The following is a 17,279-nucleotide window of genomic DNA, read 5'->3' as shown; positions in this document are numbered from 1 at the left end:
TACACTTTTTAGCTGGTTTATACAAGTACACTCACAAGGTCATTTCAAACACGGCTCTAATTTCCAAGCCTGACCTTGTGCGTGTGTGTGTGTGTGTGTGTGTGTGAGATAAAGAAGCATTCCAGCCAGAGTGGTGGAGGCATGTCCCGGCTAATCCACAGGCCAAAACACACAGGCGATTAAGTTTCCATGACCTCAACTCCATGCTGTTCGAACATGCACACGCATACTGACACACATGTGCAGCCACACACACGATATTGTTTCTTTCTCTTGCTTTTACTCACTTTTCTTTTTGCCTTTCTCCCTCCCTGCTGTCTTTCATGTCTTTCTTTCGCTGCTGCCTCCTCTCTCTGAATTGCAACATTTTGTCAATTACCATTTAGTTCATTGTTAACCCACAGAGGAAAAAGCGAAGTGTGTTCTGTAATACCACAGGAGTTCTGTCATCTTCAGAACAATTACGTCAATTAGCTCACATTTAAATGGTTTCCAGAGAGGAGCAACCTAGGCTAATAACAGTCCAATGAAGTGACAACCAGCCAATTAATCTCACTCTAATTGCTCAGTAGGTACAGTCAATCAGTCATAATCTCCCCCTCGCTCTTTTCTTTCTGGCTTTCAGCACACATTCCACTCTCAGTGGCCTGACTCACCAGCTGTCAATCACATACAAACTCGCCCTTCCACCCCTCCAGAGACGGAGGTGCATTCCAGTGGGTTGACATCACGATCATACTGCGAGTCAGCATCTCTGACTTCTAATATAATACTGGCAAAAACTGTGTTGACAAGAAAAATCACTTTCAAGGAGAGAAAACTCCTAGGCAGAGAGAGCACTGGGAAAAGACAAGAGGAGAGAGAAATGAAAGAGCTGGGGGAATAAATAGAAAATAGATAGAAAATTAGTGGGCAGTACAGGACACATTACAACAGAACAGTACTGTAAAGTGAAATCACATATCTGCTACTTGAGACACACCCTTTTTGGTTGGTCCCATACATATGTCAGAGTTGCTAAAGCCAATGCCTACCTCTTTGGTCAAATCACATTGCCCACAGTTTTGCAGTAAGTCTGTGCAGTCACCCAAACAAAATATTCCTCTACCTCTATAATTTTTGCCTTTGCTATCTGGTTCACATATTCTTTGTAAATGGGGAAGTAGCAATTATGTGATTTCACTTTGGTTTACAGTATAGTTCTGAAGTAATTTGTCCCTAATTATCTTTTAGAAAGTCTAATAAGGTTCTAACAGTGGGAAATAATACACTTTAGTTTACAGTACAGTTCTGTTGTAATCTGTCTTTAATTATCTTCTAAGAAAGTCCAATAGGAATTTAATAAACAACATATTATTTGTAATTTTCCTCTAATTTGATACAAAGTATGGCTTGTTATGTCTGGGTACCATAAAATAAAGTGTGACCAAAACTTTATTAATATATATATTGTTACATATTGTATATTATTTCTTTTTCAAGCAACCTCAGGATCAGCAGCGGTCCATAAGTAGACTGTGATGCCTCACAGTCATTTTAAATCTAAACGCATGCTTGCAGCTTAGATCAATTAACACAAAGAAAAACATTAGCTCACTCTCACAGTCAGTATGCAGTAGACTGATGATAGATTGCTGAGTCACTGCACCACATCTTAGAGTCTTTGAACTAATAATTTCACAAGCTCAAATGTTATGATATGTGTCATGTGAGATTTACAGTATGTGCAGCTTTCTGCTTCTGGCAATGAACTCTTGCACACGTGTACAGAGAAACATATGCTTTATGGTAAAGCACAGGGCTGTACTGTCAGACAACATAGTTCTAAATCAACAAAACATTACAGTTGCGACTTGCGAACAACAGTCAGGGAATCTTGAAGTCATTTTCATTATGTTTAAGGTCAACATTTTCCACAGTAGACATATGCTGCCTTTTAGTGAGTTTAGTGAGCCTCTTTTGTCATCGTTGACACAGCCCACAATTGTTAAGAATCCAATGTATGAAGACAGTTAGAGAGTGGTTCATGAAGAAATAACTGGCAAAGGAATATGCGAGTCTGGGTTGTATCTTACAAAAGGAGAAGCCTCTCGGCACTCAGGGACAGCGGGGTTTTACAGATACAGTACAGATACCGCAAGTAATGTTAGTCAGTAAGTCAGTAATGTAGTGTTCATGTCTGGCTTTCCTCTCACCAAAACATTTTTTTTCTCTGAACACATTTAAGATAATAACTGTATGCATTTATATTTCAGCCTTCTACATACTAAGGCATTTATGCGCGGGAAATAATCATTACAAATGTTGTTTCTTTATCAATACCATTAGAGATCACCATTGACATTGTAGCTTTAATTCTGACTTTTGTATTCCTCCACTCCTGAAGTGCTTCAGGGTTGCCCATCCATCCCATTCCCATGAACATGATATCTCAAGAACACCTTGAGGATTTGTTCAAACTCGGCCCATACGTCAACTTGGACTCAAAGATGTGAACTGATTAGATTTTTGTGGTCTGAGGTCAAGGTCATTGTGATCTTGTGTCTGTTCCATTCTTGGGAATGGAACATCTTAGGAACATCTGGAGGAAATTTTGTCACATCTGGCACAAACATCCACTTGGACTCAAGGATGAGCCGATCAGATTTTGGTGATCAACGGTCAAATTAACTGTAATGTTACAATACACATGTTTTGGCCATAATTTAATGATCTATGAGCTAATTATGACAAAATTTCATGGAAATATCTAATAGGATAAAATGATCAGGTATTGACCATTAATATCCAAAAGGTCAAAGGTCAACTTCATTGTGACATCATAATGTTCTGGAAAAAAACTTGAAGCTCTCTATCAGTCCATTGTACTCATCTGTGAAGACAGCATGTTTCTCATACAAATCTATATATAGTGATAACTTCCATTGTGCTGAATACACTTAATACCTTTTATTAAATTCCTTCAAAGTCATTACTATTATGTCAGCATGGACAGACATGGATGTAAATGACTGGTTGGCAGAGGCCTATAGCCGCGAGGCTGTAATTCAAGATTTTTTGTGTCAAATTCCCATCACTGACTGATGTCTCAGTCACATGCATTCCAGACGATAAACGTGCAATTATAACTGTATATATCATCACTGACACAGTCAAATCAGTCATTCTTAAAATTCTTAACATCAGCACTGGGACAGGTGTGTGTGCATATGGTTCTGTGTGTGTCATTTACCGGCAGAGAACTGTAGATTTACTTTACAGAAATGTGGTCTGAACAACAGAAAAGCCATTTAGCCCATAATGTTACCATATAATAGTTCTATTGTATATCATGTTTTCAACACATTTTATTTTTAGACTTTAAAGTTTTGTTCACCACATACATCTGTTAGTTGAACACTCTCAGTCTGTTACAGTAATTCAGATAAAAAATCTTTATTTAGTCATTGAAACAATGTGTTTTGAATGGGAGATTCTGTTTGAAGTGGCCTCACGCACCACAGTATTCTGTTCTGTGCAAGCAAAGCAATAAAATTCACCAAAAATGTCAGTGCTAAAAATAGACAATTCTGCACACATATTTTATAGTTAACATTTGTATCCTTAGACCTTTCTCAAGACAGTCTTATGAAAAACAAGCTTCACCACTGTTATAAAGCTAAGATTCAGTTTAATTCTTTCCATTAATATTCTTCATTGTATCTAAAATATCAACAATAAAAAAATAGATTGTGGAATTTCCTTTGATAGATTTTATGACGTTTTGGTAACACTTTGTTTGTAGCTGTGTGCATAAGACTGCCATTACACTTTCACAACTATGTAATGAGATCTGTCATGAACATGAATGTGTCTTTATGTCTGTCACTTGGTTCAGTTATGTTAGTTTAAATGCAAAGTTGACATTGTTTGAAATGTCTTTGTTAGAACAACTTGATATTGACCAAGACAAAATGATCTTTGTTATAAAAACTTAATGTTAACCAACACAATATAACTTGTTATTATTAATGGCAAAGACAGCCTCCAAGACCACCTGTGGCCAGTTTGAGAGGGCGTACAGTACCAAGGTAGTATTTTTTGCTGGGTTTGGCTCCCGGCTCCCGGCTCCCAGGGGCTAAGTCAGCAAAGTATGTTGTTAACTCCACAGATAACCAAGATAACTGGCTAACCGCAGCTACAGATGGCAGCAGAGAGCAATTAGCCTATTTAGCAACAAGTAAATTAGCTCAGCGCTATCTTTCCACCTTGGTACTGTACTCTGTTGTCAAACAGGCCCTATAATGTTTAATGACATTTTTATGACAAGACAAAATGGTACCACATTTGTTGAAGTCCAGGAAATTATTTATGACACCTTTACAAAAACATTTGACAGTGTAATAAAACTTAATGACATGTTTATGACAAGTTTAAAATGTACCATTTTGCTTGAGGTCAAGGAAAATATTTATGACACTTATAATGATCTCATGACAACCAGTATCAAAACCAACCACATATGACAGTATAATATAATGTTAAAATATGAAGCTAAACAGTTTCTTTAAGGTGCATAATGCCATATTGTCATGACAAAGACATTAACAAGTTATGTTGTCTTGGTTAATGTCAAGTTGTAATGACAAAGACTCTCAAATGATGTTACCTTTGCATTAAAAATGACAAAATTCACCAAATGATACTGAATGACAGCACACATAAAGATTCATAAAGACTCATTACTTGGATATGACTTGTGCACAGCGTTTTATTTAAAGTGTTACTGAAGTTTTAGCTACAGCTGTGCGGTATGAAGTAGAGAATGGTACAATACATGAGTGGGAGAGGAGAGAGATGCAATGTGACACATTCTCAGTCACTTGTTGAAATCCGCAGTGTCATGACTGCATGTTATGTCCCTTATCTGGCACCATCAGAAACCATGATGTGAAATATTGTTTGAAAATATTGTCGTCCCCCACTGATGTTTAATTGTTCCTCAACCAATCTTCTTGTTCCCTTTTTCATTCTGGTTCCCACCACTAATTAGGAATGGGATTTAACTGCCGATGACTTTAGTGCGGGATCAGAACACACCCAGCCATTATAAAAAACCCAGGGACCCATAATGTGGTGTGGGCTTGGCCACTGAAACTATGGGGTGGAGAGACAGAGGGAGGGCAGGGGGGAGCTGGTAGCTGTTTCTCTCTGCTGCTCTTTGAATTGTTGATTGGTTGCCCTTTTTCGCCTTTGGCCTGTCATGAGGTTTCTTTACCCCCCCATTTTGAAATCGTTTTCTGTTTGCATCCTCTGCTGTCCTGCTCTTTTTCTCAGTATATCTCTCTGTTTTTCTCTTGTCCTTGGGTCTCACCTCCGTATTTACCCTACATCCCCTCTCACACACTCTCTCTGTCTCCCTCCCACACTCTGTCACCACAATAAGACCTAATATGAACTTTTGACAGGAGCTGGGATCTTTGTTTAATTGCCAGTGTTTCTGTGAATGCCCTCATAAATCTAATGCTGTAATGCCTTTGAAACGCCTTCTACGCCTTGCAATCTCTCTCTCACACACAAACACACACACGCACACACAATCTCTCTCACTTTCTCTCACTTTCCTCCACGTACACCCAAACACATGCACAATCGCACACACAGATGTGATGTGTGAGAATGAGGGCTTTGAGGTTGTTTTTTTGCTCGCATCAGACACAGCAGCTCCAGTGTTTGTTTGCAATTTCCACTGGCTCTGGTCCACTCCACCAAACCCATGGGAATTTGTGGATCAGCATCTTCTCAAAAAGCTCCTGGGCGTCAGAGTGTATAACTGAGCACAGAAAGAGTGCAATGAGTGCAGCGGGGTCGTTATTTTTACGTGGTATTTCTTATGTATTCTGTGCACCATAGTTTATGAGTGAGACAAGTACTGACATAATTTAAGAGACAGACTGACACTAAATAATCCAATCATACTGGATGAAAAAATATTTTCTGAATGTATTAATCTACATTTTGCTTCTTGGAATTGCATTGTGTAAATATCTATGCAGCTTTTTATCTGATTATACATTCATGCAAATTGTGTTATATTGTGCTGTTCTTCTGTGACGACCCTGAGACCTGCTGTTGTTCAGCAGTGTCTGTGTGTTTCATTGCCTGGTATTGTTGGATTTTATGATCATCAGTGCCTCCTTTCATTTTTCTATCAACTGTAAATGAATAATAAGTTGCATTTCCACATTAAAATGTCTAAAAACAACAGGCCTATGTTATATATTTTGTTGAATAATGTACTTACATTATCCCAAATGTGTCCAGCAGTGTTCAAACCCAGAGAAATATGTAAATTATTCAAGGTGTAGACTCAGTTATACCCCTTTAAATACAAAATTACATACATTTAAGCGATATACCTGTCACTTCTCACATACCATCATGCATCCTTCATGATGGCATGGATGTTAAAATACATCTACTAGATGGCACCTCTCAGGGTTGAAAGTTACCCGGAAGAAGAGGATGAGTCAAAAGTTTCAGACAACAAACAGACAGCAACACTGGAGGACTCTGGACAGTCAAGTAATGTACCTCTTGAGAGAGAGGTAAAAGCAGGCAGAGAATACGTTGCCACATGTTAAAGGAGAATTCTTTTCACCGACTAAGTGACACAAAACATCCCTTTCAGGATTTTTGAAATGTCTTTGCTGTGTCCTGTGGTCATGTCTTGCTTGAACTAGTGGGTACGCTGCTACACTGCCCCCCATGACATCCAGTGGTACTGGTCTGTTTCGTCCATACCCATAAGCTTTCGGAAACTATGCATAAATAGGGATGAAATTAACACATAATATGGTCAGAAGGCTGCCTCCGAAGCCATATCCTAACATTAAGCATAGATTTCCCACTAGGTGCTAGTTGCTATAACTTCTGGGGAAGCAAGTAGAAGGAAGTTGGCGAACATGTTTAAACACAGCATAAATAAAACTGTATTATTACCTTGTCCATGAACATGATTCCTGCGTGAGTCATATCAGATAGATTTTCATGGTCTTTTAACAATTAAGACAACAACTCCCATGATCTCACCCATCTTCATGACTTAATCAAGGTGTCTTTTGTTACTGTTTTAATGTGAGAGAGACCTCTAGCAGCTCAATTTACATAACTGTGTTTAAACAGGAAAGTAAATATTATAACGAGGCTGTAAGATTAATCCTGCAGAAGGTTTGATAAAATATATTAATATGGCTCTCCATGTTCTTGCCATGCATTTAATCAACTTAAATACTAAAAATAAAACTCAAATACCCAAACAGTGTCCACTCTAGCTTTATAGTATTGCTATTATATATGTTTGCTGTTGGGGTTTGTACTATGTAACAGTTCAGCCCCCATGATAATTTTCAGAATATTGCCAGCAGGGGTATTTGCAATCAGCATATAAAACTACAGTGTATAAATACCTTATAGAGGAGTCAGACACTGCATTTCATTGCTCACTCTGTTGTTTCAGTTTGTGGAGGCTAGTGCACATATAGCTTACTGATATTCTTACTGCAGTTTGGTCAAAGTGTGACACATTTTGGTCCAAAACAGCAACACTGTGACACCACAGCAGTTTGGTGGCAACGGTTGAAGTTTTTAAGGTCAATGCTGTCACTCAGTCTGCTCATTCACACTCCCCCACCCACTGCATGAGCACCTACAGTAGATTAGGAAGCACAAAGACACGCAATGTGTGTTTGACCAAAATAGGAAACATTTAAAAGTCAGAGCTATTTGCACCTGGGGTGTAGTAGCCAATGTGGCTACTTGCCATAGGGTGAACTGAGCAAAGTGGCTGTTTGCACCTGAGATGGAATAGCCAATGTGTCTGTCTGTACCTGGGGTAGAAAAGCCAATGTGGCTATTTACAGCCTGGTGTATATAGCATACTATGGCAAAGGCATGCACCCAGGTGTCCATAGCCAACAAATAAATAGCCACCTCGGCTATTTACACCTCCATGGAGGAGACAAGCCATGATATTTTCTTAAATCTAACCAAATGGTTTTGTCTCCTAAACCTAATGAAGTAATTTTGGTGCCTAATGCAATAATTCACCACAACATCTAATCTACAGTATGGAGGATTGGTTGCTATTTATGGTGGAACAACTGCTATAGGCCTATTCTCACCGAGGTGCAAATAGACACACTGTTTTAAAGGCACAGTGACCCTTTTTTCATCATAGGCCCGATAAACACTATGCATCATAGTACTGGGTTATATAAGGAGACGAACCTTTAAAAGACTAATAAAGTCCTGGCATTATGTCTAAAGCTAACAGACAACCGGATGAAAGAAGATAAATCTTCATCCTGTCGTACACGTTCAGCTGCTGTTCATAACCTGTTGGCAGTAATCTGAAGCCATGCATGTAACCAGAGAATAATCAACACAGTTATTGTTTCTTTCAGGTGTGGCAGAGAGAGAGTCAGAGGGGAAGATCGTCTGGTCTAGACAGGACTGTCAGGGTGAGAGTTACATTCTCTCTTTGTTGTCTATTACAGTATACAATACCTGTCTGTCTTTGCACATCTCACTGTTTCCATCTTTCCTTCTCTCTGTAGCCCTGATGGTTTTTATTTTCTCATATTGTCTGTGTCTCCATCTCTCTGTCTCCATGCTCCTACAGCTGATTACATGAATAATTTACAGCATGTAAATCCTCAGCAGCTGCTCGCTGTTTGCTGTTTTGCCCTCCTTGTTCCTCTCTCTTTTCTCTCTCAGGTTAACACGGGAGGATTTTTCTCAACCTTGTCACCTCTCCTTCCCTCTCTGTCTTCCTGTTTCTGTGCCTGGGGTTAAGCTCTCTCTCTCTTTCAGTCTTCTCTCATTCTCTTCTTCTCTCTAATTACACAGCTCTCAGTTGCAGCCCTGTGCCTTCCCATGGGTTTGTATGTCCTTATGTAAGGACTGACTGAATGACACTTTTTCCTGTAATGCTGGGAATTTTGACTCTCAGATCCACAGCTGTTTGTTTGTGTGTGTGTATATGTCTTTCACTGTGTTTGTATGTGTTGGTACACAAGTACTTTTTTAGATTATGGTTCCTCAGCAGCTGCACTTTATGTACAACTGTGAAGACTTTTTTCTGTCACTCCAGGCTTCAAATGCTTTAAAAAGGATCTCAAACTGTGTTGTCAAATTACTTTTTTTTTCTTTTCTTCTTTGGTCCCTTCAATCAAGTCCCTAGGTTGGACTCCAAGCATATTTTTTCATGTACACGTGAAGTAATTTCATGTTGAAATGAAAGAAAAAATTAGTGGTTCCACACAAGAAAATCTATCAAAAAATAGCATGAGGCTAATTCAAGGAAAAAAGAGACAACGAAACGGAAGCATTACCTTTGGCTCTGTTAAATAATTTCTTTTCCTCCCATTCAGTTTCCATTGTTCGAAGCCAGAGCCGATCTCTCCAATATTACTGCTAATCTAACTTCAAAGGGTTGCAGTCATGTTAAAGCACTTTTTAATTGTGATAAGGAATATGCTTTCATGCTAAAACCCTCCTCCTCTGTTCGTCTGGACAGAACCCATAAATATTGAGTCCCTTTTTTCATTGGCAATTAAAATTAGAATTGGTCACATTTTTCACTGTCAGCCATTTCCTTTGCACATAAAGACATGTGTGGGCCACACACACATACACACATGGGTACAGACACATTTAGAGTCAAATATTGCCATATGCGTGCATGAACACACACACACACATACATTGTTTTTGCCAAAGCTAACACTTAAAAACACCACTTCAAATTATCCCAACTAACCCTTTAACTCAAAAACCTTGCTTCCTTGTCCTTGTCCAAAACTAGAAGTGCTCAAAGGCTTTGTTGCTTCGCTTCTCTTGCAGGGCTGATGATTCACCACAGGCTTCCCTGTTGTTCCTCTGACACATGAGATGCAGGCTGCGCCGCATTGTCCAGAGATAACACAATAAGATGATTCTTGAGTGAATCACTTGCACTCTAGTGCTTTTGACACAGAACATTCTTGAGGCTTTGATATGTACACAATATTTTGAGGCAGTGGAGCAGAAAGATGTAATTCTGTTGTGACAAAGTCTATTTGGATAACCGTACACTGTACAGAACACGAGAGGCATGAAAATGTACTATTGTTTTAGTTGTTGGGTAAATTACAATCAATTTTGACTCAAAATAAATCTCCTAAATTGTAATCTTTGAGGAGTAGATCTTTAAAAAATGCTATAAAAATGAGAGAAAGAAGAAAAGAAGAAGAAAACAAAAAATAAAAGAAGAGTAAGTGTGCATGCTGCCAAATCCACAGTCATATGAGAAGATTGATATCAGCTTCATCTTTGTGTGTCAAGTTCATATAGATCTGGAATGTATTAGCCAAGCATAGACCAAAGAAAAGAAAATGTAAGCTTAGCTGTTTCAAACATATAAAAATACTTTTATAAGTTATAAAATATATCCGGGGACACTGAGTTCATTGTGAATATATCCTGAGTCTAGAGAATGAACTGATACTGCCAATGCATGCATAAGGAGTTTTGTTTAATTATGTGCATAAATTGCAACCTTGCTCATCGACTTCTCTTCAGACTGCAGCTATGATACACTAGCCGTTTTTGACAGAACCATTAGGGCCATCATTTAACTTCATGTGACATGTGCATAAGGCTAAGAGGCTGGTCAGTGGATCCCCCTTTTAAAGGCTTATCAATTCAACAGAGAAAAACTCCTCCAGTGACATAAAGCGTTCCTGACAGTGCAGTCAGACTGACAGCTTGAGCTCTACTGCAGTAGCTCTCCCACTTCACCGCAACACAACTTTGCACTGCAGTCAGTCAGGATTTTAGACGTACTGCAAATTGTTCAAACCGAGTTTCTCACTGACAACACTTGGAGCGGGGTTTGTTTCTAAGTTTGGAGAATAAACTATTAGTGACGCTGAAGGAATAGAAGGAGCTTGACTCTGGTTCGTTCCCCCTCACCTCAGCTCACTACAGCGTGCCTTTAACACTGCAGTCGGTCTGTGTATTGAGTTTTGGCTGACATGGCTGGGTTGGCTCACTGCTTGTTTAGCAGTCTGAGCCAAGCATGTGAGGTTGTGTGTGTGTGTGTTTATGTGCATGCATGTCTGTGCTTGAGTTTGCAGGATTTGTGTGCATGACTGTGTACGCATGTGCCCCTATGTGCCTGCATGACCTGATTGTGCGTCTACAGTATATACCCGGATCACGTGCAGTGCAGTGAGTGAGGGCTGTGAACCTTGGTGGGGTGTTTTTTTTTTTTTTTTTTGGCTGTTGTGCAGCGTGGCCTCATTACCCAGGTGTTTACCCCCAACCACAGGAAGCACTTGTCAGTGACGACTGTCTGCTGGCAAACATCGCCTGAGGGAAAGAAAGACAGGGAGGGAGGAAGAGACAGAGGGAGGTGGGACCATCCAAACACAGCATTTCAATTTTGTAGAGTGCCCAATGAGAGTATCTATCTATCTATCTATCTATCTATCTATCTATCTATCTATCTATCTATCTATCTATCTATCTATCTATCTATGTATCTATGTATCTTGCATGCCTCTATGTGCGTTTCTTTTTCCTAAATGTGTGTATGTGTGTGTGTGTTTGTGTGTCTGTGAGGTTATGCCAGTCAACCTCTTCCTGGCAGGTCAGTGGGTTCCTCCACTCCTTCAGCAGAGGAGGGAGGGAGGGAGGGAAGGAGGGAGGGAAGAGAGGAGAGGAGACATACAAGCTGTTGACAGGGATTTATGAGCTGATAGTGTCAGACTGCAAGCACAACAACAGTCTCCCTGTCTCTGCCTGTCTGCTCATGGAGGGAGAGACAGAGACTGACAGAAAGAATGGAAGCGGGAGGAGGAGAAGGAGGAGGAAGGGGGGGGAGAGAAAGAAAGTGAGGCAGCAAAATGAGCTGAAAAAGAAAGAGTGGAATAAAGGAGTGAAATTAGGAGGCTGAGGACAACAGCTAATGAGGGAAAGGAATTTAATTTGTTTAAGAGTTTCTCTTCTTTCTCCTAACACGATGCTTCTTTTTTTTCAGCATTGTATGGGCTGACTTGTTTGTTGTGTTGATTGGCGAGTGCTTTTGTTTTTGCTTGTTTAGACTCATGTGAGTAAGAAACCATGTGTTCATGTTTTCAATATAAACCAAAGGCTATTGTTGGTCTCGCGTGAGGACAGGGAGGATGACAAGGACTGTATTGTTGAGATGACCATGCACGCTCATTCTGGACAATAAATTCCCTCCGCCATATTGTTGTGTCACATGAACATTTCCTTAAAAGCTGGGGATCACATCACACATCTGATAAGACAATTACAATGAAATATTCATCTGGGCAAGAATAAACAAGCTATTGATCAATTTTAGCAGTTAAACAATCGTTCTTTGTCGCTGTGTGTGTTTACTCTCTGTGTGTGTGCGTTTGTGTGTGTGCGTTTGTGTGTGTGTGAGTGTTCAGATGTGTCACAGTGAGTCATGACTGGAATGTTCACTGTTAGATGACACACACTGATATAGTTGGACTGTCTGACTGTCTGACATATGAGAGACACAGTCTGGTGGGTAATTTTGTCTAATTTGCTGTTCTAAGCATAAATTCATAATATCTGTCTCTATTTTGGTTTGTTGACTTCCACAACACATCCTCTTTTACGAGCCTGTTTGGGGTGTTTTTCAGATGAGGCTGTAGTTTTTATGTAGCTTATATAATTGTACAGGAATTTGGTGGAATCAAGTTTTTCTCATTAACCTAACATACATAAACATGTTTTATTTATTCAAGTTAATTAGCTTAAAATTAAAACCTTATAACTTAGAAATATAAGTTCTTCCAACTTTGAGTCTTTGACTTGAGTTGAATCAATGCACTCTACAGAATTCAACTCATTGCAGTAAGTTTCTAAGGAATCATGATTAACATATTATCAGATTTCCCAGCATGCATTGTGTGAGACTTAAAACTCCCCTGTTTCCTCCCTCATGTTTTTCTCATGTTCAACTGATGTAATATCAAGTTTATTTGATGAGTAATGTTGATATGTTTTGAATCATTACACAATTACCTCAAAGTGTCTTTTCAAATTTGGTGAACTGGTTATGAAACTGTCTCTATTTAAAGCTGATGCCTCTATATTACATACAAAAGCAAACAACATCATCAGCGAGAAGACCATCTATTTTATAAGCTATTCTTATTCTCAATGCCCACCACCAGGTTGGATTCTCGGTGAAATCAGATGAAACAGTATGTTTACATTTCCCCCGGCGAAGTAACAGTGATCAGTAGACTATATTAGCCAGTTAAAAAGAAGCAGGACGTAGTTTTATTTTTGGCGTTATACTTTGTGATTATTGCAGTGGAAATGCTATGCTTTTGTCCACAGATCCTTTTAAAATAAACAAAATTCCTTGTTCCAGCTTTAAGTAATTTAATATAAAAACACTTTGTTTATACAGACATAGAGAAATAGCAAATGTGTCAAAGATGCTAGTGAGAAATGAAAGGTGCTAGTCTGTGATTATATTAAGTTTCTAAGTTATTCATTATTAGTATTTTGTGAGACACAAATGTGTAACCCACTGGTGATAGCTGTTCCTTAATTCTCAGGTCTACAAATATACTGTACATATGGACATCCAGCCTCTGTGACAAGACACTGGCTTTCAGTTTTGGATATTGTATAATGGTGCTTGAAATACCATCCTCTGTTAAATGTTATGATTGTCATAATAACAGTGATCCAGATGTGAAGTCTTCCAGACTGACACACTGTGAGACAGACAGCCTGACACTGCAAAGCATGCAGACCCCCTGAGGATAATATAGTCTACTAGTGATTTATATGTCAGTTCCTGTTTAATGATATAGTATTAAACAGTAGTGATTTATGAGGCCGTTTTCATCTCACACAGACACTCATATTCAGAGCTTAGGTTTAACTTACATTCTCCAACATGCTGAATAATCGTCCCATGTTGAGTTTCCTAGAATAGCAGGCGTCATTATCTTTTTCAGAGTTCCTGTCAGTAGATCATGGTAAAAGTCTTTTGTTTAGCATAAATGCATTGCAAGCAAATGTGCACTTTTGCAAGTAAATGTGCAGAATAATTAAATTTTAGTAATACACACCTATACAGTGAAGACAACATGAGGGATCTTCAGACTGAGTGGGGTAAACAGATGACCTGAAAAATTAAGGACAGTCCTGAACTATAAAGCGTTCTCCCAAATTCTAAACTCCTTTCCTGTCTGTCTTTAAAATTAATGTTAACATAACATATGAGCAGACTAAAATGAGAGCTGTCTGTGTGCTGTGAGACTCCACTTGACATCGGAGGGCAAAACTGCTGAGAAAACCTGTGATGGTGATACAGTCTTGAAACTGCTGCACTGATATACTGTGTATTTTACGATGCTGCCAATTTTTTCACGAATAATAACAGAGAGAGATTTCCGCAACAAGTTGTCAGCAGAATAAAGAAGACTCTAAATTCAATCACATATGTGGGCTATCATGTCCATGTACATTTATATATCAAGATATATCAGAGTATTATTGCTGTGTTTTCACTTGTCTATTGTTCTGACAAGGCTATCATAAATAATTCAGGCGCCACTAAGGAAGAATCTGTGATGAAAACTATTTAAAAAATGTGGCTGCTACAGCTTAATGACAATCTTAGCCACCTAAAAGATGTTTAAAATGACTGTAACATACCTGTCACCTGTGTGTAAGAGATCATGTGTCTTGTAAACACAGCCAGGACACTGTGCTACATATCAGTCTCAAATTATCAGTCGTAATTTGATATTACTCTATATTTTATACATTTTAATCCTTCTGATAAGACATGTCTTACCCCCAATTCCAATGTCCTGAAGTTCACCCATTCTCATCTGGTCACCCTAAAACTGACTCACTAATCTGCAGATCCCTTACAGGAAAGCTTGGTTCTCTGCCTAAGGCTTTCAGTCCCTGAGCAACAGTGCAGTGGGTTAAAGATGACAGTCAGGTAGTTAAGGTTTGGTTGTTCAGCCAGCTTAACCACCTTGTTCAGATGGGGTGTAAAGAGTAGCACAAGAGTCTTGTAGAGTTTTTGGTTGAATTCCAGTAAATACGGTTGTGTTGTATTCCATCAGATTAATTGTTTGTGCTGTCCCAGACAAAAGACGACCGACATGAAAGAAATGTGGCGATAACTTTGGTTGTGGCACCAAAACGGTACAAAAGACATTCTCATGGCCTTGTGACCAAAGATAGACGAAATTTTGGATAACTATCTCACAGTGTAACTGTTGCCTTGAGCTACGTTTGCTAACTGAGCAATAGGAGCATAGTTTGTCTTGGTGGACAAAAACGTATCAGTAGACATACATTTATGTGTGCTACTTTAGTATATTTAGCACACATTAAAAAAGTATTTAACGTTACGTTGTCTTGGCATCCCAAGTTGTTCTCTTTCTTTTTCTCACCAGGACCAGGTCAACATCCTCTTCTTTAGGAGGCTTAGCTTCATTGTTTACCACTGATGGATGGATGGATGGTTAATGCATTCTGATGAAGTTTTCTTGTATAGTGACTTGCATTGTAGCCTCAGACTGTAGAGTCAGTAGGCCTGATCATTGTACAGTATCCAAACATCAAACTTAATGTTGTACATTACATTTATTAGATCTGTGTTGCACAGTGTGACTTGCAATAAACTTATAAGATTGATAAAATCTAGTAGTCTGTAGGCACCAATAGAGACAAACAATCACAGTGTTCTCATGCATACATATTTTAATGCTGACTGTAAGTAAGAAAAAGTAAGACACCGGGAAAGTTTACAGAGAAACAGTGATGCATAGTGAATACTCAAATACATGATGATCTTATGTAATACTGGTGACTGTCTCACTGAAGCTATAGTAACATATATGAATTTTCTGAATATTTTAATGAGAAATTGCAGTTGTTTTCACCTGAAGTGTGTACTACTTTAATTCTTTGATATTTTTCAAAAATGTTGCAGTAATGAACATTCATTCATCTTTGTATATGTTCTCTTGTGTGTGTATAATACAGATCTGCAAAGAGAACTGTGTGGAAATGAAGAAAAATGAAGATAAAGAGGAAAACAGCTGGATGAAGAAAAAACATTGGAACAGAGAAGGGAGAACGTTCTTATGAGAACAATTAACAGTTAAAATATTTGTCACATATAAGTTTGTTCATCTTCTCTGTCATCTTTTTAACTGCAGCTCAAGTATTAAACTGTCAATATATTAGCAACACCTGGTGCCTGTGGAGTCTAATTTAGAAGTTTAGGATGTGCAATTTCAAGTGTTACTTTTCACAGAGTATCGCTGACTGTAAAGAAGTTAGGAAATCATTATGCGCTGACAAGTCTTGCTGGAAAGTTTTGCTTATTTTCAAAACAATATATGATGTTCAGTGATGCACGAGAAAGTGCTGTTTATTTGTCGCTCACATTTTGTTCTGCAATACTGTACGTGATCTTCTTTATTTGGGACATGCTTTTTGTTTCCCAGTGCGTTTCATGTATGCAGATGTGAGAGAACATGTGGTCAGAACAATGTATGCGTCTAAGGACTACACAGCTTTGACAGCGCTAGTGTCTGGTACAATAACATATTCATGTATGTGCACTGTATCCGTTAAGAAGTAAAGATCCCAATTTGGTCACAGGGGAACAAAGACAACATTAAGGACATGTACTCATACAATATGCAAAGCTCTGTGGAGAAATATTCTCAGACTGTAGTGCTCTCATGTGACAATATACTGTATGTACAGCGTCTCACTTTTATCATCATACCATAGATTATTAATGAATATTGTATTGTTCTGTGAAAAATCTAGGTAATATAATGTTGAATAAAGAATTTTAATGGTTACTCAACAGACTGGTGAAAGCATGGGACTTCACTTGTTATATGAGTCTCTAGCAGCAGTGTAGGAATGGTGTTGTGTAAAGAATACTGCTTCTTTTGCAACATCAAGAAAAGGAGAGAATTATTTTTTCTTCCACACCTGTGCTTTAAAACCCTGTAAGTAGCTTGGAGTTGAGTGGCTTGCTGCAGGGTGCTGTGATAATGATGGCGGTGACTTGAGATCTAAAGTGTCTTACTTCTGCCAACCATGTCTGACTATTTGGCTCTTGAAAAAGCGTGGCATTGTAGATACAATGGTGTTTGAAATTATAAAATGAATGGATTCTTAGGCCTCCTTTTACAATATATGTGGTT

General features: G+C 38.6%; 1 long non-coding RNA gene across 7 annotated transcripts in view; it reads left to right on the top strand.

The window, feature by feature from the left end:
* The window catches only part of LOC146321224 (uncharacterized), a 138,994-nt gene extending 122,066 nt beyond the window's left edge, over window positions 1–16,928 (top strand). For 5 of the 7 annotated variants that reach the window (XR_014771386.1, XR_014771388.1, XR_014771391.1 and 2 more), the window contains 2 exons: window positions 8,445–8,501; window positions 16,096–16,928. This is a non-coding gene — a long non-coding RNA (uncharacterized LOC146321224). The remainder of the gene's footprint in view (window positions 1–8,444; window positions 8,502–16,095) is intronic. The other 2 variants (XR_014771392.1, XR_014771390.1) reach the window with 1 other exon arrangement.
* The last annotated feature ends 351 nt before the right edge of the window (window positions 16,929–17,279 follow it).

This window comes from Lutjanus erythropterus, chromosome 9 (genome assembly GCF_056507025.1).
Source record: "Lutjanus erythropterus isolate fLutEry1 chromosome 9, fLutEry1.hap2, whole genome shotgun sequence".
NCBI classification, from domain to species: Eukaryota; Metazoa; Chordata; class Actinopteri; order Lutjaniformes; family Lutjanidae; genus Lutjanus; species Lutjanus erythropterus.
Note: the sequence above shows the minus strand (reverse complement) of the source record. Positions and strands in the feature narration are given on the sequence as shown.